Consider the following 23,521-nt stretch of genomic DNA (forward strand, 5'->3'; position numbering starts at 1 on the left):
CGTTAGAAACTAAACTCAAAGATCTTTCATTTGATAGTTGTGAATCACATAATACCTTATATAAATGTATACATGCTCGTCCAAATTATAGTCTTGTGCGTGCTCATTTAGAATTTTAGTCTATCATGTAATTTTCCAACTTGGCTTAGACTTAGGTCTTTCCTTGGACCCCAAATCACTTATGATATGACTCGTACGCTTATTATCATAACCAATTGATAACCATCACATTTATACTCATTTAGTGCATCCATAACTGATTCAATTACGGGGTGTTACAACATCACCCTTCGTGCTTTAACACTCTTCCTCACCCAAACAACAATCACAAATAATAAGGGCAAGGAAATAAATGAAATCACAATAAAATCCCGGCAAGGGAACAATAATACAACAATCATATCCCGGCAAGGGAAACAATATCAAAAGCAACAACATCCCGACAAGGGAGATAATATTAAAAGCAACAACATCCCGGCAAGGGAGATAACATTAAAAGCAACAACATCCCAGCAAGGGAGACAATATCATAATCCTCTTCTCTTTTTCACATTTACTTCACAACTCAATTCACAACTTGAGCCAATGCTCTATAATGTCGATTGCCAACAATAATTCCACAATTCATTTCACAACTTAAGCCAACGCTCTTCAATGTTCAATCACCAAAATTACTTCCACAAGCTTTGTTCAACAATAAGAATATCACATAAGGCATGAACAATACAAAACGGAGTCGTATTAATCATAGCATAAGACTCACGGGCATGCTTGACACCAACGTATAGATACTCGTCATCATGCCTATACGTCGTACTCAACAATTAACACATAGCAAATAGGACACAACTCCTAATCCCTCAAGCTAAGGTTAAACCAAACACTTACCTCGATGCCACGAACACAATTCAAGCCTCAACTACCGCTTTACCTCTTAATTCCACCACCAATTCGCTTGTATCTAGCCACAAGTTACTTAACTATATCAATAAATGCTAAATGAATCAATTCTAATGCATGAAAATAGGTTTTCTAAAGTTTTTTCCAAAAAAGTAAAAAATCGACCCCGGGCCCGCTTGGTCCAAACCCAAAATTCGGACCGAAACCCGAATACCCATTCACCCCCGAGCCCGGATATGTAATTGGTTTTTGAATCCGACCTCAATTTGAGGTCTAGATCCCCAAATTTCAATATTCTTAGGTTTTACCCAAAATTCCCAATTCCACCATGAAAACCCTAGATTCTAGGATGAAATCTTGTAAAAAGAAGTTAAGAAGTGAAAGAAATGAGTTTAAAATCACTTACTTGTGTTTTGGGGAAAGAAAGAGTGCTTGAAAAATCGCCCTTTATGTTTTAGGTTTCTGAAAATGGTAAATTAACTGAAAAGTGCCGTTTATATACTCCTCTTAGACCCTCATCGGGGACCGCCTAAAATGGATTGCGGCCGCGGAGCTCCACCGTGGATCGTGAAATATCGAGCGCAGCCGCGAAAGGCTTGGCCTTGCTCATCGCGGACCGCATAAATCCCACCGGGGTTGCGGAATCTCCACCGCGGTCGCGGAAAACATTGCGGACCGCGGTGCCTGGTTCAGAGATCTGCAACTTCTCTGAACCTGCAACAGCTATGTTCAAGTCTAAATTCACTCTGTGGCCTATCCAAAACTCACCCGAGCCCTCGGGGCTCCAAACCAAGCATGCACGCAAGTCCAAAAACATCATACGAACTTGCTCGTGCGATCAAATTATCAAAATAACATCAACCACTTTGAATTAAGCCTCAAATTCATGAAATCACTTAAGTACATCAAAATTTCCAATTTTCTCAAATAAGGTCCGATTTATTCTAAACGGACTCCGATTCTTACCAAACTTTACATATTCCACTACTTTATTATTTCAAACTTGTATCGTGCTCCGGAACCAAAATACGGGACCGATACCATTAATTTCATCATCTTTCATTTCTCAAAAACTCTTATATTTTCCAGAAAATAATTTTCTTCAAAAATTCATTTCTTGGGCTTGGGACCTCGGATTTCACTTTCGAGCATACGCCCAAGTCCCATTTTTTCCAGCGGACCCTCCGGGGCCGTCAAATCGCGGGTCCGAGTCCGAGTCCATTTAACCAAAATGTTGACCGAAGTCAACTCAAATTCATTTTTAATGCAAAACTCATCATTTTTAACAGATTTTCACATAATTGCTTTCTGGATACACGTCCGGACTGCACACGCAAATCAAGGTGAGACAGAAAGGAGGTTTTAAAGCCTCGGGACACATAATTTATTTCTAAAACAAGTGATGACCCAAAAGGTCATCACATTCTCCACCTCGAAAACAACCGTTCGTCCTCGAACGGACATAAGAACGAAGTACTTGAGTCGGAGAAAAGATGGGGATAACGGCTCCGCATATCGGACTCGGACTCCCAGGTCGATGCCTCAGCAGGCTGACCTCTCCACTGAATACGAACAGAAGGGAAACTCTTCGATCTAAACTTACGAACCTGTCGGTCTAGAATAGCTACCGGCTCCTCCTCATAGAACAAGTCCTTGTCCAATTGGACAGTGCTGAAATCTAACACGCGGGATGGATCGCCGTGATACTTCCAACGCATGGACACGTGAAACACTGGATGCACGGCTGATAAACTCGGCGGCAACGCAAGTCTGTAAGCCACTTCCCCTACTCGGTCAAGAATCTCAAACGGGACAATAAACCTAGGGCTAAGCTTGCCCCTCTTACCAAATCTCATCACGCCCTTCATAGGCGACACCCGAAGCAACACCCGCTCGCCGACCATGAATGCCATGTCACGAACCTTACAGTCGGCATAACTCTTTTGCTTGGACTGAGCTGTACGAAGCCTATCCTGAATGATCCTGACCTTGTCCAAGGCATCCTGTACTAGATCCGTACCCAACAACCGAGCCTCTCCCGGCTCAAACCATCCAACTGGTGACCGACACCGCCTACCATATAAAGCCACATAGGGAGCCATCTGAATGCTCGACTGGTAGCTGTTATTGTAGGCAAACTCTGCTAAAGGCAAAAACTGATCCCACGAGCCTCCAAAGTCAATAACACAAGCTCGGAGCATATCCTCCAAAATCTGAATAGTATACTCGGACTGCCCGTTCGTCTGAGGATGGAATGATGTGCTCAACTCAACCCGTGTGCCCAACTCACGCTGAACTGCCCTCCAGAAATGCGAGGTAAACTGCGTACCTCGATCAGAAATGATAGACACGGGCACGCCATGAAGACGAACAATCTCACGGATATAGATCTCAGCTAACCTCTCAAAAGAATAAGAAACCACCACAGGAATGAAATGCTTCGACTTGGTCAGCCTATCAACAATAACCCACACTGCATCGAACTTCCTTTGAGTCTGTGGGAGTCCAACAACAAAGTCCATAGTGATACGTTACCACTTCCACTCAGGAATCTCAATCTTCTGGAATAAACCACCAGGTCTCTGATGCTCGTACTTTACCTGCTGACAATTCAAACACCGAGCCACATACTCAACAATATCCTTCTTCATCCTCCTCCACCAATAATGCTGCCGCAAATCCTGATACATCTTAGCGGCGCCCGGATGAATAGAGTACCGGGAACTATGGGCCTCCTCTAGAATCAACTCTCGAAGTCCATCCACATTTGGCACACAAATACGACCCTGCATCCTCAAAACTCCATCATTTCAAACTGTAACATGCTTGGCACCTCTGTGCCGTACTGTGTCTCTTAGGACAAGCAAATGAGGATCATCATACTGCCGATCTCGGATTACGCTAAAATAATGAAGAACGAGCAACCGTGCAAGCTAACACACGACTGGGCTTGATGACATCCAACCTCACGAACTTATTGGCCAAAGCCTAAACATCTAAAGCAAGCGGTCTCTCACCGACCGGAATATACGCAAGACTGCCCATACTGGCTGACTTTCTACTCAAAGCATCGGCCGCCACACTGGCCCTCCCCGGATGATATAAGATGATGATATCATAGTCTTTCAATAGCTCCAACCACCTTCTCTGCCTCAAGTTTAGCTCCTTCTGCTTGAACAAATACTGTAGACTCTTGTGATCCATGAACACCTCACATGACACGCCATATAAATAGTGCCTCCAAATCTTCAGCGCGTGAACATTGGCTGCTAACTCCAAATCATGAATTGGATAATTCATCTCATGAATCTTCAACTGCCGCGAAGCATAGGCAATGACCTTACTATCCTGCATCAACACCGCACCATGTCCAATGCGAGACGTGTCACAATAAACTGAATATGGCCCTGAACGTGTGGGCAAAACCAACACTGGCACCGTAGTCAAAGCTGTCTTGAGCTTCTGAAAGCTCGCCTCACACTCGTCCGACCACTTGAACTGGGCACCCTTCTGTGTCAACCTGGTCATCGGGGCTGCAATAGATGACAACCTCTCCACAAACTGACGGTAATAGCCCGCCAAACCCAAGAAACTCCAAATCTCTGTAGCTGATGTGGGTCGAGGCCAGTTATTGACTGCCTCTATCTTCTTCAGATACACCTGAATACCCTCTGCTGAAACAATGTGACCCAGGAATGCAACTGAACTCAACCAGAACTCACACTTCGAAAACTTAGCATACAACTGATTATCTTTCGATGTCTGAAGAACCACTCTCAAATGTTGCTCATGCTCCTCCCGGCTACAGGAATAAATCAAAATATCGTCAATGAAGACGATCACGAAGGAATCCAAATAAGGCCTGAACACTCGTTTCATCAAATCCATGAAAGCTGCTGGGCCATTTGTCAATCCGAATGGCATCACCAAGAACTCATAATGCCCGTATCGAGTGCGGAAAGCTGTCTTAGGGACATTGGTTACCTTAATCCTCAACTGGTGGTAGCCAGATCTCAAGTCGATCTTAGAAAACACTTGGGCACCCTGAAGCTGGTCAAACAAATTATCAATCCGCGGCAATGGGTACTTATTCTTGATTGTGACCTTGTTCAATTGCCAATAATCTATACACATCCTCATCGATCTGTCCTTCTTATTAACAAACAACACCAGCACACCCCAAGGCGAGACACTAGGCCTAATAAAGCCCTTATCAAGCAGGTCTTGCAACTGCTCCTTCAATTCTTTCAACTCAGGCGGGGCCACACGATACAGCGGAATAGAAATGGGCTGAGTGCCCGGAGGCAGATCAATGCAAAAGTCAATATCCCTGTCGGGTGGCATACCCGGTAGGTCTGAAGGAAAAACCTCAGGAAACTCACGAACTACAGGCACAGAATCCATAGAAGGAACCTCAGCTCTAGAATCACGAACATATGCCAAATAGGCCAAACACCCCTTCTCGACCATCCGCCGAGCCTTCATATATGAGATAACACGACGGGTAGAATGACCAAGAGTCCCTCTCCACTCTAAACGAGGCAACCCCGGCAAGGCTAAGGTCTCAGTCTTGGCATGACAATCCAAGATAGCGTGGTATGGTGATAACCAGTCCATCCCTAATATGACATCAAAATCGACCATATCCAAATGTAACAAATCTACTCGAGTCTCAAGACCCCCAATCACAACTATACAGGAACGATGGACATGATCTACCACAATAGAATCACCCACCAGTGTAGACACATATACAGGAGCACTCAAGTAATCACTAGGCATGGCCAGATATGGTGCAAAATAAGATGACACATAAGAGTATGTAGACCCTGGATCAAATAGCACTGAAGCATCCCTACTACAAACCAAAACAGTACCTGTGATAACTCCATCGGAAGCCTCAGCCTCAGGGCATAATATCGGGGCTGGGCCCTACCACTCTGGACTATATCTCTGGGACGGCCTGCTGCTGGCTGGCCTCCACCTCTAGCGGCCTGACCTCCATCCCTAATACCTCTACCTCCACCTCTAGCACCTCTACCTCCACCTCTAGATGGCTGAGCGGGATGTGGAACACTCGGTGCCTGAACCATGGCACGAGAACCCTGATGCTGAGAGCTGCTCGCTGGTCGAGGGCAAAAACTAGCAATATGACCCGTATCGCCACAAGTATAACAAGCCCTCGGCTGCTGAGACTGCTGATCCTGACGGCTGCTGAGACTGCTGACCCTGGCGGTGCACTGATAGGAGCTGGTGGTGCACTGTAGGACTGCTGATCAGAATACTGCATATGGGGACCATGACCACCTGAAGCACCGTGAGAAACCTAAAGTGCCGACTGAAAAGGCCTAGGAGGATGGCCTCTTCCAAAAGAATCCCTGCCTCCAGACGAGGCACCACTGAATCTGCCTGAATGACGAGGAATCTTGTCAGACCCCTGACCACCCCCCTGTGAGAAACCATCTCAACCCTCCTGGCCACATTGGCCGCATCCTGAAAGGAAATCTCGCTCCCCGTCTCCTTGGCCATCTGTAGTTGAATAGGCTGAATGAGTCCCTCAATGAACCTCCTCACTCTTTCTCTCTTAGTGGGAAGTATAAGAAGAGCATGACGGGCCAAATCAATAAACCTGGTCTCGTACTGAGTAACAGTCATAGAACCCTGCTGGAGACGCTCAAACTGCCTCCGATAGCTCTCCCTTTGAGTGATAGGAAGAAACTTCTCCAAAAACAACTAAGAAAACTGATTCCAAGTCAAAGCTGGTGACCCAGCTGGTCTAGCCAAACAATAATCTCTCCATCAGGCCTTGGTGGATCCAGACAGTCAAAAAGTAGCAAAGTCGACCCCATTGGTCTCAACTATCCCCATGTTTCTGAGAACCTCATGACAACTGTCTAAATAATCCTGGGGATCTTCAGAAGATGCACCACTGGAGGTGGTAGTGAAGAGCTTGGTGAACCTGTCCAATCTCCACAAGGCATCAGCAGACAAAGTTGCTCCATCACCGGTCTGAGCTACCACACGCGGCTGAACTGCTCCAACCGGCTGAGCTACTAGAGTTTGAAATTGGGGAGCCATCGGCTCCGAAGTGCGGGTAGTAGGAGTCTGGGCTCCTCCTCCGCCTGAGAGACGGCTGGTGCTACCGGAAGTAAGCCTGCCCAGGTGACACTCTCCATAAGGCCCACTAGACGAACCAAAGCATCCTGGAGTACTGGGGTAGCAATGAACCCCTCTGGGACTTGAGCTGGGCCCACCGGAACTGCCTCGGCCAGAACCTCATCGTCAAACTCAACTTGAGGCTCCGCCACTAGCGCTGCTGCTCTAGGCTGAGCTCTGCCCCTGCCTCGGCCTCTAGCACGGCCTCGGCCTCGCCCTCTGTCCCTCATGGGAGCTACTGCTGGGGGCTCGGGCTGCTGGTCAGTGGATGAGGAAGCGCGTGTTCTCGCCATCTGCGAAAGAACAGAGTGGAAATTCGATTAGCATTGAGAAACCAAACGGAACGACAGGAAAGAATAGATGTGAAGTTTTTCCTAACTCTGTAGCCTCCGGGATAAATACAGACGTCTCCATACCGATCCCTCAGCTTGTCCATGAATTGTGAGACCTAAGTAACCTAGAGCTCTGATACCAACTTGTCACAACCCGGATTTCCCACCCTCGGGAGTGGTGATGGCGCCTACTAGTGAAAGATAGGCAAGCCAACCAATTGAATTAATTACCTTGTTTCCATTTTAATCCGTTAACAATTAAGAACCAACATTTAATAAACAATAGAATTTAATAAGCGGAAGACTGAATTGCAATGTTTTAATAATACTACCAATACCAATCCATAACAAATCTACCCAAACTGGTGTCACAATTTCACAGACTGTCTAGGAGTAATACAAATAAAGGTCCAAAAAAGTAATACAACACTGTCTCTGGGAATACATGAAAGAAACAGGATAAAAAGATAGAAGGAGACGCCAAGACTTGCGAACGCCTGGAGGACTACCTCGGGTCACCTGATGAACAAGAAGCAGCAATCTCACTGCGGTCCGAAAGCTATAACACCGTGACCTGCTCAAAAGAGTGCAGAGTGTAGTATCAGCACAACCGGCCCCATGTGCTAGTAAGTGCCTAGCCTAACTTCGGCGAAGTAGTGACGAGGCTAGGACCAGACTGCCAAATACATGTGCAGTTAAATCATATACAACGGAAAAATAAAGGCAGAAATTTACAATTTAAAAGTAAGAAGGGGGGGGGGGGGAGACATACTGCGGGGATATCAAGTAACAACATGAAACAAATAAATAACCGTAAAGAACCATAACTCAAATATCAACAATAATCACGAAATCAAGACAAGTGCACGGCATCACCCTTCGTGCTTTTACTCTCGTCCTCACCAAATCATGGCACAGAATGATCCTTTGTGCATTATCACTCATATAAAGGCACAGAATGGTACATCGTGCGGCACGACAGCACCTTCGTGCATTAACACTCTCTCACAAAATATCATGCACGGCACGACATCACCCTTCGCGCTTTAACACTCTCTCACCAAAACAATGCACGACATCACCCTTCGTGCTTTAACACTCTCTCACCAAAATAATGCACGACATCACCCTTCGTGCTTTAACACTCTTCCTCACCCAAACAACAATCACAAACAATAAGGGCAAGGAAATAAATGAAATCACTATAAAATCCCGGCAAGAGAACAATAATACAACAATCATATCCCGGCAAGGGAAGCAATATCAAAAGCAACAACATCTCGACAAGGGAGATAATATTAAAAGCAACAACATCCCGGCAAGGGAGATAACATTAAAAGCAACAACATCCCGGCAAGGGAGACAATATCATAATCCTCTTCTCTTTTTCATATTTACTTCACAACTTAATTCACAACTTGAGCCAATGCTCTATAATGTCGATTGCCAACAATAATTCCACAATTCATTTCACTACTTAAGCCGACACTCTTCAATGTTCAATCACCAAAATTACTTCCACAAGCCTTGTTCAACAATAAAAATATCACATAAGGCATGAACAATACAAAACGGAGTCATATTAATCATAGCATAAGACACACCGGCATGCTTGACACCAACGTATAGATACTCGTCACCATGCCTATACGTCGTACTCAACAATTAACACATAGCAAATAGGACGCAACTCCTAATCCCTCAAGCTAAGGTTAAACCAAACACTTACCTCGATGCCACGAACACAATTCAAGCCTCAACTACCGCTTTACCTCTTGATTCCGCCACCAATTCGCTTGTATCTAGCCACAAGTTACTTAACTATATCAATAAATGCTAAGTGAATCAATTCTAATGCATGAAAATAGGTTTTTTAAAGTTTTTCCCAAAATGTCAAAAATCAACCCCGGGCCCGCTTGGTCCAAACTCGAAATTTGGACCAAAACCCGATTACCCATTCACCCCCGAGCCCGGATATGTAATTGATTTTGGAATCTAGATCCCCAAATTTCAATATTCTTAGGTTTTACGCAAAATTTCCCATTCCACCATGAAAATCCTAAATTCTAGGATGAAATCTTGTAAAAAGAAGTTAAGAAGTGAAAAAAATAAGTTTAAAATCGCTTACTTGTGTTTTGGGGAAAGAATGAGTGCTTGAAAAATCGCCCTTTATGTTTTACGTTTCTGAAAATGGAAAAATAACTGAAAAGTCCCGTTTATATACTCCTCTCAGACCCTCACCGCGGACCGCATAAAATGGATTGCGGCCGCGGAGCTCCATCGCGGACCGCGAAATATCGAGCATGGCCGCGAAAGGCTTGACCTTGCTCACCGCGGACAGCATAAATCCCACCGCCATCGCGGAAGCCCCACCGTGGTCGCGAGAAACCATTGCGGACTGCGGTGCCTGGTTCATAGATCTGCAACTTCTCTGAACCTGCAACAGCTATGTTCAAGTCTAAATTCACTCCGTGGCCTATCCAAAACTCACCCGAGCCCTCGGGGCTCCAAACCAAGCATGCACATAAGTCCAAAAACATCATACGGACTTGCTCGTGCGATCAAATTATCAAAATAACATCAACCACTATGAATTAAGCCTCAAATTCATGAAATCACTTTAGAACATCAATATTTCCAATTTTCTCAAATAAGGTCCGATTTGTACTAAACGGACTCTGATTCTTACCAAACTTCACTGATTCCACTACTTTATTATTTCAAACTTGTACCGGGCTCTGGAACTAAATACAGGCCCGATACCATTAATTTTATCATCTTTCATTTCTCAAAAACTCTTATATTTTCCAGAAACCAATTTTCTTCAAAAATTCGATTCTCGGGCTTGGGACCTCGGATTTCACTTCCTGGCATACGTCCAAGTCCCATATTTTCCAACGGACCCTCCGGGACTGTCAAATCATGGGTCCGGGTACTTTTACCCAAAATATTGACCGGAGTCAACTCAAATTCATTTTTATAGCAAAACTCATTATTTTTCAATAATTTTCACATAATGGCTTTCCGGATACACGTCCGGACTGTGCACGCAAATCAAGGTAAGACAAAAAGGAGGTTTTAAGGCCTCGGGACACAGAATTTATTTCTAAAACAAGTGATGACATTTTGGGTCATCACAATACATGACCATCGAGTTGAACAGTACAAGAAAAAGGGTTATTAGGGACCAAGATTTAGGGACGGGTTTAAAATCTGGTCCCTAAAAGTATACTTACATGGTCGAGATAATTTTTTGTCCATAAATCACGACTTATTTTTCCTAAACAAACGAAGGGATTTAATCTAGTCTGAGAAAAAGACATTTAACCGGTCTCTAATAGTCATATTCAGCGCGACACAGAGGCGGGAATAAAAAATAAGTGAAAATACTTGGCGCTAGTTTCCCAAACTTTTTCTCCCACTCTCTCATAAGTAAAAAAAACTTTTCACTTAGCCTTCCCAAACGTTTTTTTCCTCTCTTTCTCAAAACGTTTTATATTCCTAAACTCCTAAAACACTTGTTGCTCGATATCAATCATTGTCTGGCTAAAAGAAATTCCTCTCAAACACTCGGCATTATTCGGCTACATCAAGAGTAAGTTTCTTCAGTTTTTCTCAATCTGCTTTGTTTTTTCTTTCTAATGAAAATCAAAATTTTTTTTCTTCTATTTCTTTATTTCTTTCTCTCTTTTTGACCTAAGTTTCTTTGATTGAGTTTTTTTATGTAGAACATTAATTTTTATCGCGTGGGAGGAAAAAGTGAGGATATTGGATTCGATTTTGGGGCTTGGACAACAAGAACAGAGGTTTTGTTATTAGGTTTCTTTCTTTTTTTAAAATATTAATTGTTGTTGTGTGCTAAAAGTGAAGTATTTGTGGATTTATTGAGGGATTTTATTTATTAGGGTTACATTAAAAAAGAGTTTTGAGAACTTGCTTGAAGGGCTAAGAAAAGTGTCGTGGGTATATTGTGGTATTTCTTTTGTTGTGGATTTTGTTATGTGGTGAAGAATTAGTTGAACTTTTTACATATTCCTGATGGAAGAATTTCAAAGAATTCCTTTGATTGTCACTCTGTTTATTCAATATCACACTAGCTGTAAAAGGAAATATGCATAAACCATCAATAATAATATATTTTATTCTTATTCTGTAGGATTAGATATAGTATCATCCATAGGATTTGATTTAGTTTAAAAATTTACATAATGTCTTATATTATCTACTTTTGAAGTCATAATCTCTTTATACATAAGCCTTTCAGGAGAATATGTTTGTTATACGTAGTTTTCTTACAAATTCATTTTTCTTTCCTGATGAGGATATTTTATGCTGCTACTACTATAGGCAAAAAGAGTTACTCTATATGATTCTTTATGTCTCCCAATTTAAGTTTGATTGATACTTCAGTGGAAGTTTTATTAAGAGCATAATCAGTAAGTTTATACATGTAAATTGCATAAACCATCGCTATGTAATCCATTATATGCAGAAGTTAAAATAAAATCTGATTTATTCAAATTAAACATTAAGGTTCTGTTTAAACTCATTTATGTTCTGCATGTATTAGAATTTTGTATCATTCAGTCTTTAAACTAGTGTTTGTCACGATCCGGATTTCCCACCGTCGGGATCGTGATGGCGCCTAACTCTTGAATGCTAGGCAAGCCAACAATTAGGGTTCTAACACATTAATATTTAACCAAACAGAAATAAATAATAACTAAAGCTAAACAGATATAAAGTGCGGAAGTGTTATAATAGTTCAAAAACTCCAATACATGTCTACCCCAATGATCTGGTGTTACAATTCACAAACGCCTGTGAAGTGCTACAAATACTGGTTTAAAACAATTACAATTGTTCTCGAAATGGAAAGAGACAAAAAATCCAAAACAGAGGGAAGAGTACTCCAGGATCTGCGGACGCCGGCAGATCTACCTTGGGTCTCCCGTAGACTGAAGGCAGCAACCCAAACTCTACTCACGAGGTCCGGCACCGAATTCCGCACAGGAAGCCTGGAGTGCAGTATCAATACAACCGACTCCATGTACTGGTAAGTGTCGAGCCTAACTATGGCGAAGTAGTGACGAGGCTAGGACACGACATCAATATAAACCTTTGTAGTTAAGTCAAATACGAGAAAACAGTAATAACAGAAATTTAACAGGTAAAGACAGGAAGGGGAAACATGCTGTGGGGAATATCAGATTCTGACAGTAATTCAATAGAGAAGCAAAGTAAACACCATATTCGAACCAACAAAAATAATGATATAACAACACATTCACGGCATCAGCCTTCGTGCTTTTACTCTCGTCCTCACCATAAGAAACAACAGAAACGGCACGACATCATGCTTCATGCATTAACTCTCATAATCATGGCACGGCATCATGCTTCATGCATTAACTCTCATAATCATGGCACGTCATCACCCTTCGTGCATTAACACTCACTCGCAATATTGTGTACGGCATCACCCTTCGTGCTTTACACTCTTCCTCACCCAAACAATAGAAATAATAACATCTCGGCAAGGGAATCAACAATAACCAATCTCATTTCAACAGCTGACTTCACAATTTATGTCTCAACTTGAGTCAATACTCGACAATTATCCAATACCAAGAAAATATCATAAGACTTGTTCAACACGGAGAATCATCAGTTTAAGCATGAACAATACGTAATAAGAGACACAACGGTCACAGTATAAGTCTCACTTGCATGCTCAACATCAACGTATAGATACTCGTCACCACACCTATACGTCATACTCAACGCTAACACGTAGCAAATAAGACAACAACACGTATTCCCTCAAGCTAAGGTTAGACCAAACACTTACCTCGATTCCACGGCCAAACTCAAGCGTCAAATACCGCTTTTCCTTTGATTTCCACTTCCAAACCGTCCGAATCTATGCATAATTAACTAATTAACATCAATTAACGCTAAATAAACCAATTCTAATGCATCAGTATAGATTTCCCAATGTTTCCTTTAAAAGGTCAAAAACCAACCCCGGGACCGCTTAGTTAAAACTCGAAGTTCGAACCAAAACCCGACTACCCATTCACCCACGAGCACAAATATGCAATTGGTTTTTAAATCCGACCTTAGTTTGAGGTCTAAATCCCCAAATTTCGAAATTCCTAAATTCTACCCAAGAACATCTAATTTCCCATAAAAAAACCCAAAATTTTTAGATGAAATTATGAAATAAGATGAAATAGATTGAAGAAAATGAGTTAGAAATCGTTTACCTATGATTTGGGGAAGAACTCTCCTTTGGAAAATCGCCTATGGGAGCTTAGGGTTTGAAAATTTGAGAAATGAGTTCAAAATCCCATCTAAGTCATGTTTTGATCAGTTGCAGATGTTGCATGTCTGCTACTGTCACAATTGCGAACCTTTGGTCACAATTGCGAAGGTTGCCCCTCCCTGATGACTTCGTAAATGCGAAGGAATGTTCGTAAGTGCGAACTATGTTAGCCCAGGGCTTCTTCGCAATTGCGATAAAACCCTCGCAATTGCGAAGCCTGTGAAGCTCGCAAATGCGAAGCCTGATCTCGCAATTGCGAGATCAGAGGCCTGCAACAAAATACCAGTTGCAACAGCAGATTTTCTAAGTCCAAACTCACTCCGTGGCCTATCCAAAACTCACCCGAGCCCTCGGGGCTCTAAACCAAACATGCATACAAGTCCAAAAATATCATACAGATTTGCTCGTGCGATCAAATCGCCAAAATAACATCTTAAACATTGAATTTAACACCAAAACTCATGATTTTCTTATGAACACTTGAAATTTCTATTTTCGCAACCGGACGTCCAAATCACGTCAAATCACATCCGATTCTCACCAAGTTTCACAGATACGACTTAAATACCATATCAAACTTGTACCAGGCTTCGGAACATAAATACGGGCCCGATACAACCGAGATCACACACTATTCCATTTCTAAAAATCCTTATATTTTCCAGCAAATAATTTTCTTCAAAAATTCATTCCTCGGGCTAGGGACCTCGGAATTCGATTCCGGGCATACGCCTAAGTCCCATATTTTACTACGGACCCTACGGGATCATCAAATCACGGGTCCAGTCTGTTTACAAAAAATGTTGACCGAAGTCAACTTTAATCAATTTAAAAGGCAAAATTCAATATTTTTCTTAGATTTCACATAAAGGCTTTCCAGAAATGTGCCCGGACGTGCACGCAAATCGAGGAGAAGGAAAATAAGGTTTTCAAGGCCTCGGAACCTAGATTCAGATTCTAAAACAAAAGATGACCCCTTGGGCCATCAGATTCTCCACCTCTAAAACAACCGTTCGTCCTTGAATGGACATAGAAAAGTACCTGAGTTGGTGAAAAGATGGGGATATCAGCTCCGCATATCGGACTCGGACTCGCAGGTGGCTGCCTCTACAGGCTGACCTCTCCACTGAACACAACCGAAGGATAACTCTTCGATCTCAACTGACGAACCTGCCGGTCTAGGATAGCTACAGGGTCCTCCTCATAGGTCAAATCTCTGTCCAACTGGATAGTGCTAAAGTCTAACACATAGGATGGATTGCCGTGATACTTCCGAAGCATGGACACATGAAATACTGGATGCACAGCTAATAAACCCGGTGGCAATGCAAGTCCGTAAGCCACCTCTCCCACTCGATCAAGGATCTCAAAAGGTCCAATGAACCTTGGGCTTAGCTTGCCCTTCTTTCCAAATATCATCACGCCCTTCATGGGCGACACCCGAAGCAACACTCGCTCTTCGACCATGAATGCCATATCACGAACCTTACGGTCGGCATAACTCTTTTGCCTGGACTGATCTGCATGAAGCCTATCCTGAATGATCTTAACCTTGTCCAAGGCATCCTATAAAAAATCCATACCCAACAATCGAGCCTCCCCCCTGCTCAAACCACCCAACTGGTGATCGACACCGTCTACCATATAATACCTCATAAGGGGCCATCTAGATGCTCAACTGGTAGCTGTTGTCGTAGGCAAACTCCGCTAACGGCAAAAACTGATCCCAAGAACCTCCTAAGTCAACAACACAAGCGCGGAGCATATCCTCCAAAATCTGAATAGTACGCTCGAACTAACCGTCCGTTTGGGGATGAAATGCTGTGCTTAACTCGACCCGCGTGCCTAACTCACGCTGAACTGCCCTCCAGAAATGCGAGGTAAACTGCATACCCCAATGTGAAATTATAGACACGGGCACACCATGGAGACGAATAATCTCCAGGATATAGGTCTCAACCAACTGCTCCGAAGAATAGGAAACTGCCACAGGAATGAAATGCGTTGACTTAGTCAGCCTATCAACAATGACCCATACCGCATCGAACTTGCTTTGAGTCCATGGTAGTCCAACAACGAAGTCCATAGTGATACGCTCCCACTTCCACTCAGGAATCTCAATATTCTAGAACAAACAACCATGTCTCTGATTATCGTACTTTACCTGCTGACAATTCAAACACCATGCTACATACGCAACAATATCCTTCTTCATCCTTCTCCACCAGTAATGCTGCCGCAAGTCGTGATACATCTTGGCGGCGCCCGGATGAATAGAATACCGGGAACTATGGGCCTCCTCCAGAATCAACTCACGTAGTCCATCTGCATTAGGCACACAAACTCGACCCTGGATCTTCAAAACTCTATCATCTCCAACTGTGACCTGCTTGGCACCATCGTGCCGCACTGTGTCTCTAAGGTAAAGCAAATGAGGATCATCATACTGCCGATCTCTTATATGCTCAAATAATGAACACCGAGCGACTGTACAAGCTAGAACACGGCTGGGCTCAGAGACATCCAACCTCATGAACTGATTGGCCAAAGCCCAGACATCCAAAGCAAGCGGTCTCTCACCGACTGGAATATATGCAAGGCTACCCATGCTAGATGACTTCCTACTTAAAGCATCGGCCACTACATTGGCCTTCCCAGGATGGTACAAGATGGTGATATTATAGTCTTTAAATAGCTCCAACCACCATTTCTGCCTCAAGTTTAGCTCCTTCTTCTTGAACAAATACTACAGACTCTTGTGATCCGTGAACACCTCATATGACACGCCATATAAATAATGCCTCCCAATCTCCAGCGCGTGAACAATGGCTGCTAGCTCCAAATCATGAACTGGATAATTCTTCTCGTGAATCTTCAACTGCCGCGAAGCATATGCAATAACCTTGCCATTCTGCATCAACACCGCACCAAGTCCAATATGAGATGCGTCACAATATACTGTATATGGCCTTGAACCTGTGGGCAAAACCAATACCGGCGCCGTAGTCAAAGCTGTCTTGAGCTTCTGAAAGCTCGCCTCACACTCATCCGACCACCTGAACGAGGCACCCTTCTAGGTCAACCTGGTCATCGGGGCTGCTATAGATGAAAACCCCTCCACAAATCGACAGTAATAACCTGCCAAACCCAAGAAACTCCGGATCTCTGTAGCTGATGTGGGTCTAGGCCAGTCCTTTACATCCTTAATCTTCTTAGGATCCACCTGAATTCCCTCGGCTGATATAACGTGACCCAAGAAAGCAACTGAACTCAACCAAAACTCAAATTTCGAAAACTTAGCGCACAATTGGCTATCTCTTAGGGTCTAAAAAATGACTCAAAGGTGCTGCTCGTGCTCCTCTCGGCCGCGGGAGTAGATCAAAATATCATCAATGAAGATAATCACGATGGAATCCAAATAAGGCTTGAACACTCGGTGCATCAAATTCATAAATGCTTCTGGGGCATTTGTCAACCCGAATGACATCGCTAGGAACTCAAAATGCCCGTACCGAGTGCGAAAAGCTATCTTAGGGACATCGGACGCCCTAATCCTCAACTTATGGTAGCCAGATCTCAAATCAATCTTTGAAAATACCTTGGCACCCTGAAGCTGATCCAACAAATCATCAATCCTCGGCAATGGATACTTGTTCTTGATGGTGACTTTGTTCAACTGTCGATAATCTATACACATCCTCATCGATATATCCTTCTTCTTAACAAACAACACCGGCGCACCCCAGGGCAAGACACTAGGTATGATAAAGCCCTTATCAAGCACGTCTTGCAACTGTTCTTTCAATTCTTCCAACTCTGGCGGGACCATACGATATGGCGGAATAGAAATGAGCTGAATGCCCAGAGCCAAATCAATGCAAAAGTCGATATCCCTATCGGGTGGCATCCCCGATAGGTCTGCAAGAAATACCTCTGGAAACTCTCGAACAACCGGCACGGAGTCCATAGAAGGAACGTCAGCACTAGAATCATGAACGTACGCCAAATAAGCCAAACATCCTTTCTCGACCATACGCCGAGCCTTTATATAAGAAATAACCTCGCTGAACGAATGGTCAGGAGTCCCTCTCCACTCCAATCAAGCCAACTGCGGCAAAGCTAAGGTCATGGTCTTGGCATGATAGTCCAATATAGCGTGATAAGGTGATAACCAATCCATGCCCAAAATATCATCCAAATCAACTATATCAAGAAGTAGGAGGTCTACACTAGTCTTAAGACCCCCAATAACAACCACGTACGAAAGATAGACACGGTCTACAACAATTGAATCCCATACCGGCGTGGATAGATACATGGGAGCACTCAAAGAATCACGAGGCACAACCAGATATGGGGAAAAATAAGATAACAGATAGGAGTATGTAGACCCTATATCAAATTGAACTGAAGCATCTCTACTACAAACTGAAACTGTACCTGTGATAACTGCATCGGAGGCCTTAGCCTCAGGCATGACTGGAATAGCATAACATCGGGGCTGGGCCCCACCACTCTGAACTACATCCCTGGAACGACCTCCTGTTGGCTGGCCTCCACCTCTAGCGGCCTGACCTCCACCTCTAACACCTCTACCTCCACCCCTAGCTGCCTGGCCCCTGCCTCTAGCTGGCTGAGCGGGCGGTGGAACACCCGGTGCCTGAACCATGGCACGAGAACCCTGATGCTGAGAACTGCTCGACACTCGAGGGCAAAATCTAGCAATGTGCCTCAGATCGCCACAAGTATAACAAGTCCTCAGCTGCTGGGGCTGCTGACCCTGAAATTGACCCTGACAGCCTGAGTAACAACTCTGAAAACTCTGGAGCGGAGCTGCACCGATAGGAGCCGGTGATTCACTGTAAGGTAGCTGATCAGAATACTGCATATGAGGACCACGGGCACCTGAAGCACCGAGACAAGCCTGAAGTGCTGAATGAAACGCCTTGGGAGGATGGCCTCTACCAAAAGATTCTCTACCTCCAGATGAGGAACCACTAAACCTACCAGAATGACGAGGCCTCTTAACAGACCCCTGACTGCTCCCCCGCCTGGCCACATTGGCCGCATCCTGGAATGAAATCTCGCACTCTGTTTCCTTAGCCATCTGCAATTTGATAGGCTGAGCGAGTCTCTCAATGAACCTCCTCACTCTCTCTCTCTCTCTCTCTCTCGGTGGGGAGTATAAGAAGAGGATGACGAGCCAAATCAACAATCCGAGTCTCGTACTAGGTGATAGTCATAGAACCCTACTGAAGATGCTTGAACCACCTGCGGTAATCCTCTCTCTGAGTGACAGGAAGAAACTTCTAGAGAAATAGCTGAGAGAACTCGTCCCAAGTCAAGGCAGGCGAACCAACTGGTCTAGTCAACACAAAATCATTCCACCATCTCTTGGCAGACCCTATCATCTTGAATACAGCAAAGTCGACCCCATTGGTCTCTACTATCCCTATGTTTCGCAACACCTCATGGCAGCGGTCAAGATAATCCTGGGGGTCCTCAGAAGCTGCCCCACTATAATGAACCAGGAAAAGCTTGGTAAACTTATCCAACCTCAACAAAGCCTCAGAAGATATAGATGATCCACCAACGGCCTGAGCTAGAACAACTGGCTGAGCTACTCCCACTGGCTGAGCTGCTCGAGTCTGGAACTGAGGAGCCATCTGCTCCGGAGTGTGGGTAGCTAGAGTCTGAGCTCCTCCCCCAGCCTGAGAGACGGCTGGTGTTACAGGGAATGTGCCAGTCTGAGCTACGCTCTCCATAAGGCCCACTAGACGGACCAAAGCATCCTGAAGTACCGAGGTAGCTATGAACCCCTCCGGAACCTAGGCTGGGCCTGCTGGAACGGTCTGGGCCGGAACCTCATCGTCAAACTCTACCTGAGGCACCACCGCTGGTGCATCTGCTCGAGCTCTGGGCTGAGCCCTTCCCCTGCCTCGGCCTCGGCCTCATCTTCTTCCCCTCGTAGGAGCTGCCGCTGGGGCTCGGGCTTCTGGTCATCTGATGAAGCGGTACGTGTTCTCGCCATCTACGAAAGAACAGAGTGGAAGTTCGATTAGCATTGAGAAATCAAATCGCACGACAGAGAAGAATAGATGTGAAGTTCTTTTTTCCTAAACTCTGTAGCCTCTGGGAGATAAGCACAGATGTCTCCGTACCGATCCCTTAGACTCCACCTAGCTTGTTCGTGAATTGTGAAACCTAGGCAACCTAGTGCTCTGATACCAACTTGTCACGACCCGAATTTCCCACCGTCGGGATCGTGATGGCGCTTACTCTTGAAAGCTAGGCAAGCCAACAGATATAGCTCTAACACATTAATTATTAATCAAAACAGAAATAAATAGTAACTAAATCTAAACAGATATAAAGTGCGGAAGCTTTATTATAGTTCAACAACTCTAATACATGACTACCCCAATGATCTAGTGTCACAATCCACAAACGTCTAAGAATTTCTACAAATACTAGTTTAAAAAGAAATACATCTGTTCTCGAAATGAAAAGAGACAGGAAATCAAAAATAGAGGGAAGGGGACTCTAAGGTCTGCGAACGCCGGCAGATCTACCTTGGGCCTCCCGTGGACTGAAGGCAGCAACCCAAACACTACTCACGAGGTCCGGCACCAAAATCTGTACAGGAAGTGTAGAGTGCAGTATCAGTACAACCGACCCCATGTACTTGTAAGTGTCGAGCCTAACCTCGGCGAAGTAGTGACAAGGCTAGGACACGACAACAATATAAACCTATGCAGTTATATCATATACGAGAAAACAATAAAAACATAAATTTAACAGATAATGATCGGAAGGGGAATCATGCTGCGGGGAATATCAGATTTTGATAGTAATTCAATAGAGAAGCAAAGTAAACACCATATTTGAACCAACCGAAATAGTGATATAGTAACACGTGCACGGCATCACCCTTCCTGCTTTTACTCTCGTCCTCACCATAAGAAACAACAGAAACGGCACGGCATCACCTTTCGTGCATTAACTCTCATAATCATGGCACGGCATCACCCTTCGTGCGTTAACTCTCAAATCATGGCACGGCATCACCCTTCGTGCATTAACACTCACAAAATATGGCACAGCATCACCCTTCGTGCATTAACACTCACTCACAATATCGTGCACGGCATCACCCTTCGTGCTTTACACTCTTCCTCACTCAAACAGTAGAAACAATAACATCCCGGCAAGGGAATCAACAATAACCAATCGCATTTCAACATTAACTTCACAATATAAGTCCCAACTTGAGTCAATACTCAACGATTATCCAATACCAAGAAAATATCATAAGACTTGTTCAACATGGAGAATCATTAGTTAAAGCATGAACAGTACGTATTACGAGACACAACGGTCACAGTATAAGACTCACTTGCATGCTCAATATCAACGCATAGATACTCGTCACCACACCTATACGTTGCACTTAACACTAGCACGTAGAAATAAGATAACAACACCTAATCCCTCAAGCTAAGGCTAGACCAAACACTTACCTCGATTCCACGGCCAAACTCAAGCCTTAAATACCGTTTTTCCTTTGGTTTCCACTTCCAAACCGCCCGAATCTATACATAATTAACTAATTGTCACGACCCCAATTTGCCCTCCGTGAACTATCGTGACGACACCGAGTCTCTACGACTAGGTAAGCCTAACAAATGCGGAAAAAGAAACAATTGCAGAAAAAAAAGTAATTAAAACCCGAGATAACAAGTTAAACAGTGTTTAAGATGCCTTCTGGAATATAAAAGTACAAGAATCTCAATCTAACACTCCTAAAATCCGGAACCCCGTGAATCACAAGCTAAAAGATTACATAATAAGCTCTAACTCCAAAAATGTCTACCAACAAGGTAAATACAGAAAGGGCTATACTAGTACTGAGAATAGAAAGGGACTCTTCGGTCTGCGGACGCGGCAGATATACCTCGGAGTCTCTACAAAGCACCTCGCCTCAAGCGTGATAAGATTGAGTGGAAGTACCTGGATCTGCACATGAAAAGCATGCGCAGGAAGGGCATGAGTACACCACAGCGGTACTCAGTAAGTGCCAAGCCTAACCTCGGTCGGGTAGTGATGAGGAAACTCAGGGCCCTACTGAGGTTAGATGAAATACAAGGTATAACAGTATAGAATAAGACAGTATAGTTAAGTACAACAGTAAGGAGTAACACAGGATAGAAAGAACAACAACAGCTATAACAAAAACAAAATAATCACGAAAAGGAAATACAACTCTCACAGAGATAACAACCGGGGATCTCCCAGGATACCGTCCTGTAGTCCCCAAATATAAATATCTAGTGGATCTCCCGGGTGCAGTCCCGTAGTCCAACTCATAATGCGCGGGGATCTACCGAAATCCTGATCAGTAGTCCCAAATGTAAATACTCAGTACTAGGGGAATCTACCGGGTGCAGTCCCGTAGTTCCAATGTAAAAGATCAGGGGGATCTCGCGAAATACAAATCCGTAGTCCCAAAGTAAACATACAGGGGTATCTCCCAGGATATCGTCCCGTAGTCCCAAAGTAAACACACAGCAGCAACACAAAAGAATACTTAATTCAATTCAATTTCCATACCAAGTAAAACAGGTATTTCTAGCCTAGCATGCTGCACATAATTCAACTAAGGCAATTTGAGCAAGTAAAGCAATTAAGTCAACTAACATGCTTCCCTGGGCTAATAGCAAGCTTAAATTACACACGGTATAAACAGGAAAAAGGAGATCACATTATAGTTACTTAAAGAAAAATGGATTTTCAACAATTAGCACAAGTACGCACTCGTCACCTCACGTACAAGGCATCTCAATTATCAACAGCCAAATCCTAAGGGGAGTTTCCCCCACACAAGTTTAGACAAGCCACTTACCTCGAACCAGCTCAAAATCAACCCGAAACAACGTTCTTGCCACGAGTACTCGACTCCAAATGGCCCAAATCTATTCAATTCAATTGTATAATGTAAATAACACTTCAAGTAACTAATTCTACAAATAAATTCTAAGCTAATACGCAAAATTAGGTAAAATGACCAAAACACCCTCCGGGCCCACGTCTTGGAGTCGGGTAAAATTTACATTTTTAGAATCCTCATACTCTCACGAGTTTAGTCATACCAAAAGTATCAAAATCGGACCTCAAATGGTCCCTCAAATCACCACTCAAAGCTCTCCAATTAACCAAGCCCTAACCCCCAATTTACCACTGATTTTCCTTCAAATTTCACGCAAAATTGATAAAAATCACCATAATAACGAGTTTAGGTTCCAAAAATCTTACCTCCTTGAAGCTCCCTTGAATCCTCTCTCAAAAACCTCCCAAAAGCTCAAAATCCGGATTAAAATGGTGAAAGAATGGGCAAAACTCGCGATTGAACCTTTATATATGTTCTGGCCCAGGACTTCCGCACCTGCGGACATTTCCCTGCACTTGCGGTCCCAGGTGCGCATCTGCGAGATTTCATTAATTCCCTTGGGCCGCACCTGCGCTTCCTCTACCGCACCTGCGCTCACGCAGGTGCGCTCGAACTACCGCACCTGCGGAAACTGGCCTTCCCTCACATGGCCGCATCTGCGGTCTCTCAACCACTTCTGCGGCGCCGCACCTGCGGTCCCCAAGCCGCAGGTGCGGTTATGACAACAGACTCAGCAGCTTCAGCTGCAAATCCCCAACTCCAAACTTCTCGTTGACCATCCGAAACCACCCCGAGGCCCCCGGGACCTCAACCAAAAGCACAAACAAGTCATATACCACTATCCAAACTTATACCAAT

Source organism: Nicotiana attenuata, chromosome 6 (assembly GCF_001879085.1).
Source record: "Nicotiana attenuata strain UT chromosome 6, NIATTr2, whole genome shotgun sequence".
Classification (NCBI taxonomy): Eukaryota; Viridiplantae; Streptophyta; class Magnoliopsida; order Solanales; family Solanaceae; genus Nicotiana; species Nicotiana attenuata.